Source organism: Bombina bombina, chromosome 6, assembly GCF_027579735.1.
Source record: "Bombina bombina isolate aBomBom1 chromosome 6, aBomBom1.pri, whole genome shotgun sequence".
Classification (NCBI taxonomy): domain Eukaryota; kingdom Metazoa; phylum Chordata; class Amphibia; order Anura; family Bombinatoridae; genus Bombina; species Bombina bombina.
In genome coordinates, this window is record NC_069504.1 from 696,813,990 (window position 1) to 696,827,190 (window position 13,201).

Sequence of the window (13,201 nt, forward strand, 5' to 3'; positions counted from 1 at the left end):
AAGTCTTCATCCAGAAGGTATCTTCTATCTTCATCCATCCGGCGGGGGGCGGGTCCATCTTCAAGACATCCGACGCGGAGTATCCTCTTCAAACGATGTCTTCTTCTACAATGAAGGTTCCTTTAAATTATGTCATCCAAGATGGCGTCCCTTCAATTCCGATTGGCTGATAGAATTCTATCAGCCAATCGGAATTAAGGTAGAAAAAATCCTATTGGCTGATTTGATTGAGCTGGCATTCTATTGGTTGATTGGAACAGCCAATAGAATGCAAGCTCAATCCTATTGGCTGATTGGATCAGTCAATAGGATTGAACTTCAATCCTATTGGCTGATTGCATCAGCCAGTAGAATTTTTTCTACCTTAATTCCGATTGTCTGATAGAATTCTATCAGCCAATCGGAATTGAAGGGACGCCATCTTGGATGATGTCATTTAAAGGAACCTTCATTCCAGAAGAGCCGTCGGATGAAGAGGATGCTCCGCGTCGGATGTCTTGAAGATGGACCCGCTCCGCGCCGGATGGATGAAGATAGAAGATGCCGTCTAGATGAAGACTTCTGCCCATCTGGAGGACCACTTCGCCCAGCTTGGATGAAGACTTCTCCCGGCTTCGTTGAGGACTTCGGCCCGGTTGGGTGAAGACTTCTCCCGGTAAGGTGATCTTCAAGGGGTTAGTGTTAGGTTTTATTAAGGGGGTATTGGGTGGGTTTAGAGTAGGGTTGGTTGTGTGGGTGGTGGGTTTTAATGTTGGGGGGGTATTTGTAATTTTTTTGACAGGTAAAAGAGCTGATTACTTTGTGGCAATGCCCCTCAAAAGGCCCTTTTAAGGGCTATTTGTAATTTAGTTTAGGGTAGGGCTTTTTTTTATTTGGGGGGGGGTTATTTTGTTAGGGGGATTAGATTAGGTGTAATTAGTTTAAAAATCTTGTAATTATTTTATTATTTTCTGTAATTTAGTGTTTTTTGTGCTTTAGATAATTTAATTTAATTATATTTAATTGCATTTAATTTATTTAATTATAGTGTAGCGTTAGGTGTAATTGTAACTTAGGTTAGGTTTTATTTTACAGGTACTTTTGTATTTAGCTAGGTAGTTATTAAATAGTTAATAACTATTTAATAACTATTCTACCTAGTTAAAATAAATACAAACTTGCCTGTAAAATAAAAATAAACCCTAAGCTAGCTACAATGTAACTATTAGCTATATTGTAGCTAGATTAGGGTTTATTTTATAGGTAAGTATTTAGTTTTAAATAGGAATAATTTAGTTAATGATAGGAATTTTATTTCGATTTATTTAAATTATATTTAAGTTAGGGGGTGTTAGGGTTAGACTTAGGTTAAGGGGTTAATAACTGTAATATAGTGGCAGCGACGTTGGGAGAGGCAGATTAGGGGTTAATAAATGTAGGTAGGTATCAGCGATGTTAGGGACGGCAGATTAGGGGTTAATAATATTTAACTAATGTTTGCGATGCGGGAGTGCGGCGGTTTAGGGGTTAATATATTTATTATAGTGGCGGCGATGTCCGGTTCGGCAGATTAGGGGTTAAAATATTTATTATTGTGTTTGCGATGCGGGAGGGCCTCGGTTTAGGGGTTAATAAGTAGTTTATGGGTGTTAGTGTACTTTTTAGCACTTTAGTTAAGAGTTTTATGCTACGGCGTTGTAGTGTAAAACTCTTAACTACTGACTTTAAAATGCGGTACCAGTCTTTACAGGAGAGGGTCTACCGCTCACTTTTTGGAAGACTCGTAATACTGGCGCTATGCAAGTCCCATTGAAAATATAGGATACGCAATTGACGTAAGTGGATTGCAGTATTTCCGAGTCTGTCCAAAAAAGTGAGCGGTACACCTGTACCTTCAAGACTCATAATACCAGCAGATGTTAAAAAGCAGCATTGGGACCGGCCAACGCTGCTTTTTAACCCTAACGCACAACTCGTAATCTAGGCATATGTTTCTCTCCTTCAACTTCCCCATGTACTTACTTTAGAATGTAAGCTTACGAGTTCACTTGTCCTGTTGATCACTTTATGTAAAGTTGGTTTACAGCTTACAGTGACTGAAGGACAGGGCCATTTACCCTTATGATTTATGTCTTCTATTGTACTCCATAAATGTATACTTGATGTTACAGCGCTGCATAATGTTGACTCTTCATATAAAATGCAGTTATTATTATTTATAAACACTGATCAATGAACACGTTTAACCATTTTGAAGACATTTTGTTATGCCTCTGGAGTGTTATATATGCTAATGTCAATGTATTTTTGCAATTTTTGTAAAACAAAATTTCCTCAATAAAAAGAAGAAAATATCTTCCTTTTTTTACAGATGTTCATGTAAAATGTTCATGTGTGTCTAGCTTAGTTAAAAGTTGTTTTAAAAAAGTTCAAAGTTTCACCATAGAAAACAATGTGCTCATCAAGCAGGAAGAAGTCATGTCCTTTCAGCTTCCTGCTTTCTCTCTGATTGGAATTCATTTTAGTTCTTCCAGAGATAGCTGGGGTGAGGTTCTCAAGGGAAATACATGTGTACGCACAAAGGAAAAACATAATGTATGCTTACCTGATAAATGTCTTTCTTTCCGGACATGGAGAGTCCACAACGTCATTCCAATTACTAATAGGATATTAAATTCCTGGCCAGCAGGAGGAGGCAAAGAGCACCCCAGCAAAGCTGTTAAGTGTAACTGCCTTACCTATAACCCCAGTAATTCAGTTGAAGGAAATGTAAAAAGGAAGAAACACAAGGGTGAAAAAGGTGCCTGAGGTTACTCAAAAAAACTGCCGAATTATAAGCAAAAAAATAGGGCGGGTCGTGGACTCTCCATGTCCGGAAAGAAAGAAATTTATCAGGTAAGCATAAATTTTGTTTTCTTTCCTATGACATGGAGAGTTCACAACGTCATTCCAACTACACCGCTTGAAGAACCTTTCTCCAAAAGAAGCCTCACCCGAGGCAAAAGTATCAAATTTGGAAAAAGCATGCAGAGAGGACCATGTTGCCGCCTTGCAAATCTGTTCCACAGAAGCTTCATTTTTAAAAGCCCAAGAAGAGGAGACAGCCCTAGCTGCTGTCCAGCAGTCTCATAAGTCAAATTAATCAATCTTCTTAACCAGAGAGACAGAGAAGTAGAAGTGGCCTTCTGACCCTTACGCTTTCCAGAGAAAACAACAAACAGGGCAGAAGATTGCCTAAAATCTTTAGTAGCCTGTAAGTGAAATTTTAGAGCCCGCACAACATCCAAGTTATACAAAAGACGTTCCTTTGAGAAGAAGGATTAGGACAAAAAGAAGGAACAATAATATCCTGATTAATATTTAGATCCGGTACTACCTTAGGGAGAAACCCCAATTTAGTACAAAGGACCGCCTTATCTGCATGAAAAATAAGGTACAGGTAATCACACTTCAGAGCTGAAAACTCTGCGAGTGGAAGAAAAGGCAACAAGAAACAAAACTTTCCAGGATAACAGTTTTATATCAACAACATGCATAGAGGCCCATTTATCAAGCTCCGTCTGGAGCTTGTGGGCCCGTGTTTCTGGCGAGCCATCAGACTTGTCAGAAACAGCAGTTATGAAGCAGCGGTTTAAAGACCGCTGCTCCATAACCCTGTCCGCCTGCTCTGAGCAGGCGGACAGGAATCGCCACAATTCAACCCGATCGAGTACGATCGGGTTGATTGACACCTCCCTGCTGGTGGCCAATTGACCGCAAGTCTGCAGGGGGCGGCGTTGCACCAGCAGCTCTTGTGAGCTGCTGGTGCAATGCTGAATACGGAGAGCGTATTAACCCTTTCTTTTTAGTTTCTGAATTGTAAAGCTCTAACTCTCCCCACACAATTCCTTTTATGGCTGTAGCTATATCCATTGTTTTGGTAAAATGCACAAATGAATTGGGATTATCAGCTAGAAGCTGTGAACTCATTTAAAATACAATGCCTTTGTCTAAAAACTGATAAGAGGGGTGGAGCACAGTGCTCCAGACAGCATGGCTATTTAAGTATTTTTGCTTATTTTTGAAAATTATTTTAAAATACTTCCCAACAATTTTTACACTATTTTTTTCATGCAAACTATTTTTACTTAATTAGCCCTTTTAGTATATGCACAGATCTCAACCTGTTTTATGGCACTTTAAGGCTCCATGGGGGAGAAACAGTTTTAAATACAGGTCTGATTCTAACCAGAGCCTGCACAAAGGCTTAAACATCTGGTAAATTTGACCCTTTAGAGTACTGACCGATAAACCCTTATCCAGTCCATCCTGAGGGAACAATAAAATCTGGGGAATCCTCACCCGGCTCCAGTAGAACCCCTTACCAAGAAAGATATTTACGCCATATCTTATGGTAAATCTTGTGAGTAACCGGTTTTTGGGCCTGAATCATAGTTTCAATGACTGCATTTGAAAAACCACGCTTAGAACTAGGCGTTCAATCTCCAAGCAGTTAGCTTCAGAGAATCTAGGTTTGGATGGAGGAAAGGACCTTAAAGTAAGAAGGTCTTTCCTCTGAGGTAACCACCAAGGAGGTAGAGATGACATCCTCACTATATCCGTGAACCAGATCCTGCAAGGCCATGCAGGAGCTATTAGAATCACTGATACTCTCTCCTGTTTGATACAAGCAATGACTCGTGGAAGGAGAGCAAATGGAGGAAACAGATAAGCCGGAGAAAACCTCCAAGGAACCGCTAGAGCATCTATTAGAATGGCCTGAGGATCCCTTGACCTTGAACCGTACGTTGGAACCTTGGCGTTTTGACGGGACGCCATCAGATCCAACTCTGGAACCCCCCACTTGAGGGTTATCTGAGAGAACACTTCCGGATGGGGAGCCCACTCCCCGGGATGAAAGGTCTGTCTGCTCAGAAAATCTGCTTCCCAGTTGTCCACTGGGACAATGTGGATGGCATATAGGAGACAATCATGGGCTTCTGCCCACTGCAGAATGCGAGTCACCTCCTTCATGGCTAAGGAACTCTGAATCCCTCCCTGGTGGTTGATGTAAGCCACTGAGGTGATGTTGTCCGATTGAAATCTGATAAACCAGACCAACGACAGTTGAGGCCATGCTGATAGGGCATTGAAAATAGCTCTCAACTCCAAGATGTTTATAGGAAGAGAGGACTCCTCCCGAGATCACAGGCCCTAAACCTTTAGATGGCCCCAAACAGCTCCCTAGCCTGATAGGCTGGCGTCTAGGAAGGTCTCAGAAAGCAAGTGCTTCAAGACAGATGCTCCTGTGACACCCACCACAAGAGAGAGTCTCTTGTTAGAGGGTCCAGATTTATCCTCTGAGATAAATCCGAATGATCTCCATTCCATTGACGTAGCATACAAAACTGCAGCAGTTGTAGATGGAACCGAGCAAAAGGAATGATGTCCATGGATGCCACCATCAGACCAATCACCTACATGCATTGGGCCACAGATGGATGAAAGGCAGACTTGAGAGAAAGACAAGAAACAAGAATCTTATCTTTTCTGACCTCCGTCAGAAAAAATCTTCTTGGACAGGGAATCTATTAAAGTCCATAGGAAACACACTTTGGTAGATGGAATAAGAGAACTTTTCTCCAAATTTACCTTCCACCCATGGGAACGTAGAAAATACAATAGCATCTCTGTATGAGATTGGGCTAGTTGAGAAACATAAAATATGCTTACCAGATAATTTAATTTCCTTCTGTATAAGGAGAGTCCACGGCATCATCCCTTACTGTTGGGAAATACTGAACCTGGCCACCAGGAGGAGGCAAAGACACCCCAGCCAAAGGCTTAAATACATCTCACACTTCCTTCATCCCCCAGTCATTCTGCAGAGGAAACAAGGAACAGTAGGAGAAATATCAGGGTATAAATGGTGCCAGAAGTAAAATATAATTTAGAGGGCCGCCCATCAGAGAACACAGACAGGGGCCATGGATTCTCCTTATACAGAAGGAAATCCCCTCAGGGAACTGGCAGAAAGGCCCTTCTCCAGTCCATCCTGGAGAAATGATAGGATCCTGGCAACCCTAATTTTATGCCAGGAAAATCCACGCTCTTCACACCAGAATAAGTAGGTTCTCCACACCTTATGATAGATGCGACGAGTAACTGGCTTATGAGCTTGAATGAGAGTATCAATAACTCTCTTGGCTAGAACTAAGCGTTCAATCTCCACGCAGTCATCCTCAGTGAATCTAGATGTTGATGAAGAAAAGGACCTTGTTCCAGCAGATTCCTGTGACAAGGTAACTTCCACGGAGGATATGATAACATCCCCACCAGATCTGCAAACCACATCTTTCGCGGCCATGATGGAGCAATCAGTATCACTGATGCCTGCTCCTGCTTGATGTGGGCCACTACACGAGGAAGGAGTGGTAATGGTGGGAAAAGGTAAATTAAACTGAACCTCCAAGGCACTGCTAATGCATCTATTAGCTCCGCTTGAGGATCCCTGGACCTCAACCCATATCTGGGTAGCTTGGTATTAAGATGGGATGCCATGAGATCTATCTCTGGCGTCCCCCACCTGTTGCATATCTCCGCAAACACTTTGGAATGGAGAGACCATTCCCCCAGATGAAAAGATTGTTTGCTGAGAAAATCCGCTTCCCAGTTGTCCACACCCAGGATTGTGGATAACTGACAGTGAACAGCTGTGGGCCTCCACCCACTCCAGAATACGAGATACTTCCCTCATCGCTAGGAAGCTTCTCATTCCTCCCTGATGGTTGATGTAAGCCACCAAAGTTATATTGTCTGATTGGAATCTGATAAACTGGGCCGAACCCAGAAGGGGCCAAGCCTTTAAAGCATTGAAGATTGCCTGAAGTTCCAGAATGTTGATCGGGAGGGAGCATTCCTTCTGAGTCCACAGGCCCTGTGCCTTCTTGGCACCCCAAACAGCTACCCATCCTGATAGACATGCAACCATAGTCACAATCTCCCAGGATGGTCTTAAGAAGGATGTCCCTTGGGACAGATGATCTGGACAGAGCCACCAAGAGAGCGATTCTCTTGACCGGTTGTCCAGAGAAATCTGTTGAGACAGATCTGAATGATTGCTGTTCCACTGCCTCAGCATGCACAGTTGCAACAGTCTGAGACGGAACCTGGCAAAGGGAATGATGTCCATGCTGGACACCATGAGACCAATCACCTCCATATACTGAGCCACAAAGGGCCTTAAGGAGGTCTGGAGGGCAAGACATGCCAAAGCTAGCTTGCAATGTCTCTGGTCTGTTAGAAATATCCTCATGGATATTGAGTCTATTATAGTACCCAGGAATTCCACCCTGGTTCTTGGAATAAGAGAGCTCTTTTCTAGGTTTATCTTCCATCCATGAGATCGAAGAAGAGAGAGAAGAGGTTACGAATAGCCCTCTGCCAGACGAAAAGATTGTGCTCGTCCAAGTAGGGAACTACTGCTATACCCCAGGTTCTGACAACAGCTAGAAGAGCCCCTAGAACCTTCGTAAAAAAATCCTTGGAGCAGTAGCTAGACAAAACGGAAGTGCAATGATCTGGAAGTGCTGGTCCAGGAACGCAAACCTTAGGAACTGGAAGTGATCCTTGTGGATAGGAACGTGAAGGTAAGCATCCTTCAGATCTATAGTGGTCATGAACTCTCCTTCCTGAACTAAGGGAAGGATGGACCCTATCGTCTCCATCTTGAACTTGGGGACATTTAGAAATGTGTTTAAGCACTTTAGGTCCAGAATCGGACGGAAAGTTCCCTCCTTCTTTGGGACCACGAAAAGGTTTGACTAGTATACCAAACCTCTTTCTGCGATAGGTACCGGGACAATGACCCCTAAGGAGGACAGATCCTGCACTCCAGAAAGGCTTCCCTCATTTCTGGTCTGGAAGACAGGCTTGATAGGAGATATCTGCCCTTGGGTGGATGAGACTTGAAACCTATCTTGTATCCCTGAGCTATGACCTCCAGGACCCATGGATCCTGCACGTCCCTGAACCAAGTGTCTGAAAAGAGCGACAGTCTGCCCTCTACGTGATCCAGTGCCGGATCTGGGGCCACCCCTTCATGCCGATTTAGTCTCAGCGGGCTTCTTGCTCTGCTTGGATTTATTCCAGGACTGAGCCGGCTTCCAAGTACTCTTGGTTTGCTCAGGCTTAGCGGAGCACTGCTGTTGGGATTTAACAGAACGAAAGGAAAAAAAAATTGAAACTTGTCCCTTAGACTTGTTCTTTTTATCTTGCACCCTTGCCCCCTGTAACAGTGGAGAAAATGGAGTCCAGGCCTTAAAAGGGGAGGGAAAGAAGTCTGGACTTAGAAGTCATATCCGCATACCAGGACTTCAGCCAGAGTGCCCCGACGGGCCTGAACCAAAAAGCCAAAAGCCTTAGCATTTAGGTGAATAATCTGCATGTTTGCATCACAGATAAAAGAATTATCAATTCTCAAGGCTTTAATTCTTTCCTGGAAAATGTTGAGGGGACCCTCCACCTTGATCAATTCCGATAAGGAGTCGCACCAGTAGGTAGCTGCTACAGAAACCGTGGCAACCACCGCTGCCAGTTTAAACATCTTTCTTAGAAGAGTTTCCATTTTCTTATCCATGGGCTCTATGAATGACGAGCTATCCTCAAGCAGGATAGCAGCACATTTGGCAAGCATGGAGATAGCACCATCCACCTTAGGGATGGAACCCCACAACTCCAATTGAGAGTCCAGGACCGGGAATCATTTTTTAAAGGAAGACGAAGGGGTAAAGGAAGATCCAATTCTGTCCCATTCGTTCTTAATAATGTTCGCCATCTTTACAGGCACAGGAAAAGTTAAAGGCTATACCCTGTCCTTGTAAACTCGGTCTAATTTAGGAATCAAAGGTTCATCAGGCAGTTTGGCCTCTGGAACCTCTAATGTAGACAGGACTTCCGTTAGAAGAAAATGTAAGTGTTCAATATTAAATCTAAAGGCTGGTTCCTCCGCAGCAGGAGGCTTAGAGGCAGCAGACCCCAACCCAGAATGTTCTCCCTCTGAAGCCTCAGAGTGTGACTCATCCTCGGATAACTGAGACAGAGCAGTGAAATCCAATAAATTACATGATGACACCCGGGGTAGGAGAGTTATGTTTAACCTTTTGCTTGCTTTTAGCAGGGTGAGGTAAAGCACTGAGGGCCTCATACACAGCCGTTTTTAACTGCGCGGTAAAATCTGATGGTAAAAGGCCCCCTCCAGATGGAGGATTTAGCATGCTACGGGAAGCTGCATGTGTAGAAGGAGATGAATGTTGGGTATGCACCTCATGGGATGGCAAGTCCTCAGAGGTTGACGGCTCAGTGGTACTAAAATGGTTAACCTTCTTTGAACGAATAATGTTGCCAAGGCATGTGGAACATAGTTGAGAGGACGGCATACAAAGGCCTCCTCACAATATTGGCAGGTATTACTATTTGGAATAGAGGGAGTACCCTCTAATATCTCAGAATCATCCATAGCTTAAGCTAATGACAGCAGGACACAGAAAATAAACAAACTTTATTTCTCAAAAATGGCACCTTTATACTCCCAATGACTGGGGCACTCATCACCTCCTAGACCCAGACAATACAGAGAAATAGTGTCTTCTCCAACAGCCAGCTCTGTCAGGAAATAGGAAATGAAAGGGAGACCACTCCCGGTCACATGGTGCACAAGGAAGGACCGCCCCTCCTATGAGAAAAAGCACACCAAACTACAAGCTGTGCGTTCCAGCCACATAACAAACAGCCTATGAGCCCAATACAATCTCACACATAAAGCAGCATAAAATCAAAGCATCACATTTGATTAATCCCCACTGTTCAATAATCCCCCTCAGGGGATATTATCCTATGATATTATTAAGATAAAAGGAGCCACACTGACCCTGTCTTCTAGCATTTTCAACATATGTAAAAATTGTGGAACAGTAAAACAGCCTCTCAAGTGTGACAGTCTTGCAGCATCACTCCTGACATGCACTTGAGTGAGAAAACAAGCAGGCAGTGAAACTTGTCAACACTGATTGCTTAGGAGATATTAGCAGGCAGTCTGGATGGGTTCACAGAAAGACTCTCCTTGCATCTCCAGACTCTAACTACTTAAAACTCTAGTCCCATATCGAAGGGCAGATTCCCTTCCAAAGGAACTACTCCAAAATCTTCTGCCATCCTCCTGTGATGAAAGACAAAGAATAACTGGGGATGGGGGAAGTGGGAGAGGTATTTAAGCCTTTGGCTGGGGTGTCTTTGCTTCCTCCTGGTGGCAAGGTTCAGTATTTCCCAACAGTAAGGAATGATGCTGTGGACTCTCCTAATATTAAGAAGGAAAGATGATGCCTGCTCCAAGATGTCGTCTAGATAAGGCGCTACAGCAATTCCCTGGGATCTGATCACAGCCAATAGTGCCCCCAGAACTTTTGTGAATATTCTGGGAGCCATGGCCAGACCAAATGGAAGTGCAACAAATTGGAAGTGCTTGTCCAGAAATGCAAATGTCAGATACTGATGGTGTTCCCTGTGAATGGGAACATGAAGGTTTTACTGACCTTCCTGTACCAAAGGAAGAATGGAACAAATAGTTTCCGGTTTGAAGGACGAACCCTGAGGAATTTGTTGAGGCACTTGAGATCTAGAATGGGCCGAAAAGTTTTTGGGAACCACAAAAAGATTTTAATAGAATCCTAGACTCTGTTCTGCTAGAGGGATAGGAACAATAACTCCCAGAGATAATAGGTATTTTATGCAGTTTAAGAAGGCCTCCTTCTTTATTTGGTTTGAGGATAGACGTGACAGGAGAAATCTGCCCCTTGGAGGGCAAGGCTTGAATCCCATTCTGTAACCCTGGGATACTATGTCCACCACCCAAGGATCTGGGACAATGCCTATCCAGGCTTGACGAAAAAGAGAAAGCCTGCCCTCAAACTGATCCACACTGGAATCGGGGTCAGAACCTTCATGCCAATTTAGAGTCAGCAGAAGGCTTCTTTGTTTTGTTTCCCCTTGTTCTAGGGCTGGTTGAATTTCCAATTGGATCTTGATTGGTCCGGTTTTAAAGAAGAAGAGGAGGACTTCTGTCCCTTAAAGTTACGAAAGGAACGAAAAACATAATTTATGTAAGAACTTACCTGATAAATTCATTTCTTTCATATTAGCAAGAGTCCATGAGCTAGTGACGTATGGGATATACATTCCTACCAGGAGGGGCAAAGTTTCCCAAACCTCAAAATGCCTATAAATACACCCCTCACCACACCCACAATTCAGTTTAACGAATAGCCAAGAAGTGGGGTGATAAAAAAGTGCGAAAGCATATAAAATAAGGAATTGGAATAATTGTGCTTTATACAAAAATCATAACCACCACAAAAAAAGGGCGGGCCTCATGGACTCTTGCTAATATGAAAGAAATGAATTTATCAGGTAAGTTCTTACATAAATTATGTTTTCTTTCATGTAATTAGCAAGAGTCCATGAGCTAGTGACGTATGGGATAATGACTACCCAAGATGTGGATCTTTCCACACAAGAGTCACTAGAGAGGGAGGGATAAAATAAAGACAGCCAATTCCTGCTGAAAATAATCCACACCCAAAAATAAAGTTTAACGAAAAACATAAGCAGAAGATTCAAACTGAAACCGCTGCCTGAAGTACTTTTCTACCAAAAACTGCTTCAGAAGAAGAAAATACATCAAAATGGTAGAATTTAGTAAAAGTATGCAAAGAGGACCAAGTTGCTGCTTTGCAAATCTGGTCAACCGAAGCTTCATTCCTAAACGCCCAGGAAGTAGAAACTGACCTAGTAGAATGAGCTGTAATTCTTTGAGGCGGAGTTTTACCCGACTCAACATAGGCAAGATGAATTAAAGATTTCAACCAAGATGCCAAAGAAATGGCAGAAGCTTTCTGGCCTTTTCTAGAACCGGAAAAGATAACAAATAAACTAGAAGTCTTACGGAAAGATTTCGTAGCTTCAACATAATATTTCAAAGCTCTAACAACATCCAAAGAATGCAACGATTTCTCCTTAGAATTCTTAGGATTAGGACATAATGAAGGAACCACAATTTCTCTACTAATGTTGTTGGAATTCACAACTTTAGGTAAAAATTCAAAAGAAGTTCGCAACACCGCCTTATCCTGATGAAAAATCAGAAAAGGAGACTCACAAGAAAGAGCAGATAATTCAGAAACTCTTCTGGCAGAAGAGATGGCCAAAAGGAACAAAACTTTCCAAGAAAGTAATTTAATGTCCAATGAATGCATAGGTTCAAACGGAGGAGCTTGAAGAGCTCCCAAAACCAAATTCAAACTCCAAGGAGGAGAAATTGACTTAATAACAGGTTTTATACGAACCAAAGCTTGTACAAAACAATGAATATCAGGAAGAATAGCAATCTTTCTGTGAAAAAGAACAGAAAGAGCAGAGATTTGTCCTTTCAAAGAACTTGCGGACAAACCCTTATCTAAACCATCCTGAAGAAACTGTAAAATTCTCGGTATTCTAAAAGAATGCCAAGAAAAATGATGAGAAAGACACCAAGAAATATAAGTCTTCCAGACTCTATAATATATCTCTCGAGATACAGATTTACGAGCCTGTAACATAGTATTAATCACAGAGTCAGAGAAACCTCTTTGACCAAGAATCAAGCGTTCAATCTCCATACCTTTAAATTTAAGGATTTCAGATCCTGATGGAAAAAAGGACCTTGTGACAGAAGGTCTGGTCTTAACGGAAGAGTCCACGGTTGGCAAGAGGCCATCCGGACAAGATCCGCATACCAAAACCTGTGAGGCCATGCCGGAGCTACCAGCAGAACAAACGAGCATTCCTTCAGAATCTTGGAGATTACTCTTGGAAGAAGAACTAGAGGCGGAAAGATATAGGCAGGATGATACTTCCAAGGAAGTGATAATGCATCCACTGCCTCCGCCTGAGGATCCCGGGATCTGGACAGATACCTGGGAAGTTTCTTGTTTAGATGGGACGCCATCAGATCTATTTCTGGAAGTTCCCACATTTGAACAATCTGAAGAAATACCTCTGGGTGAAGAGACCATTCGCCCGGATGCAACGTTTGGCGGCTGAGATAATCCGCTTCCCAATTGTCTATACCTGGGATATGAACCGCAGAGATTAGACATGAGCTGGATTCCGCCCAAACCAAAATTCGAGATACTTCTTTCATAGCCAGAGG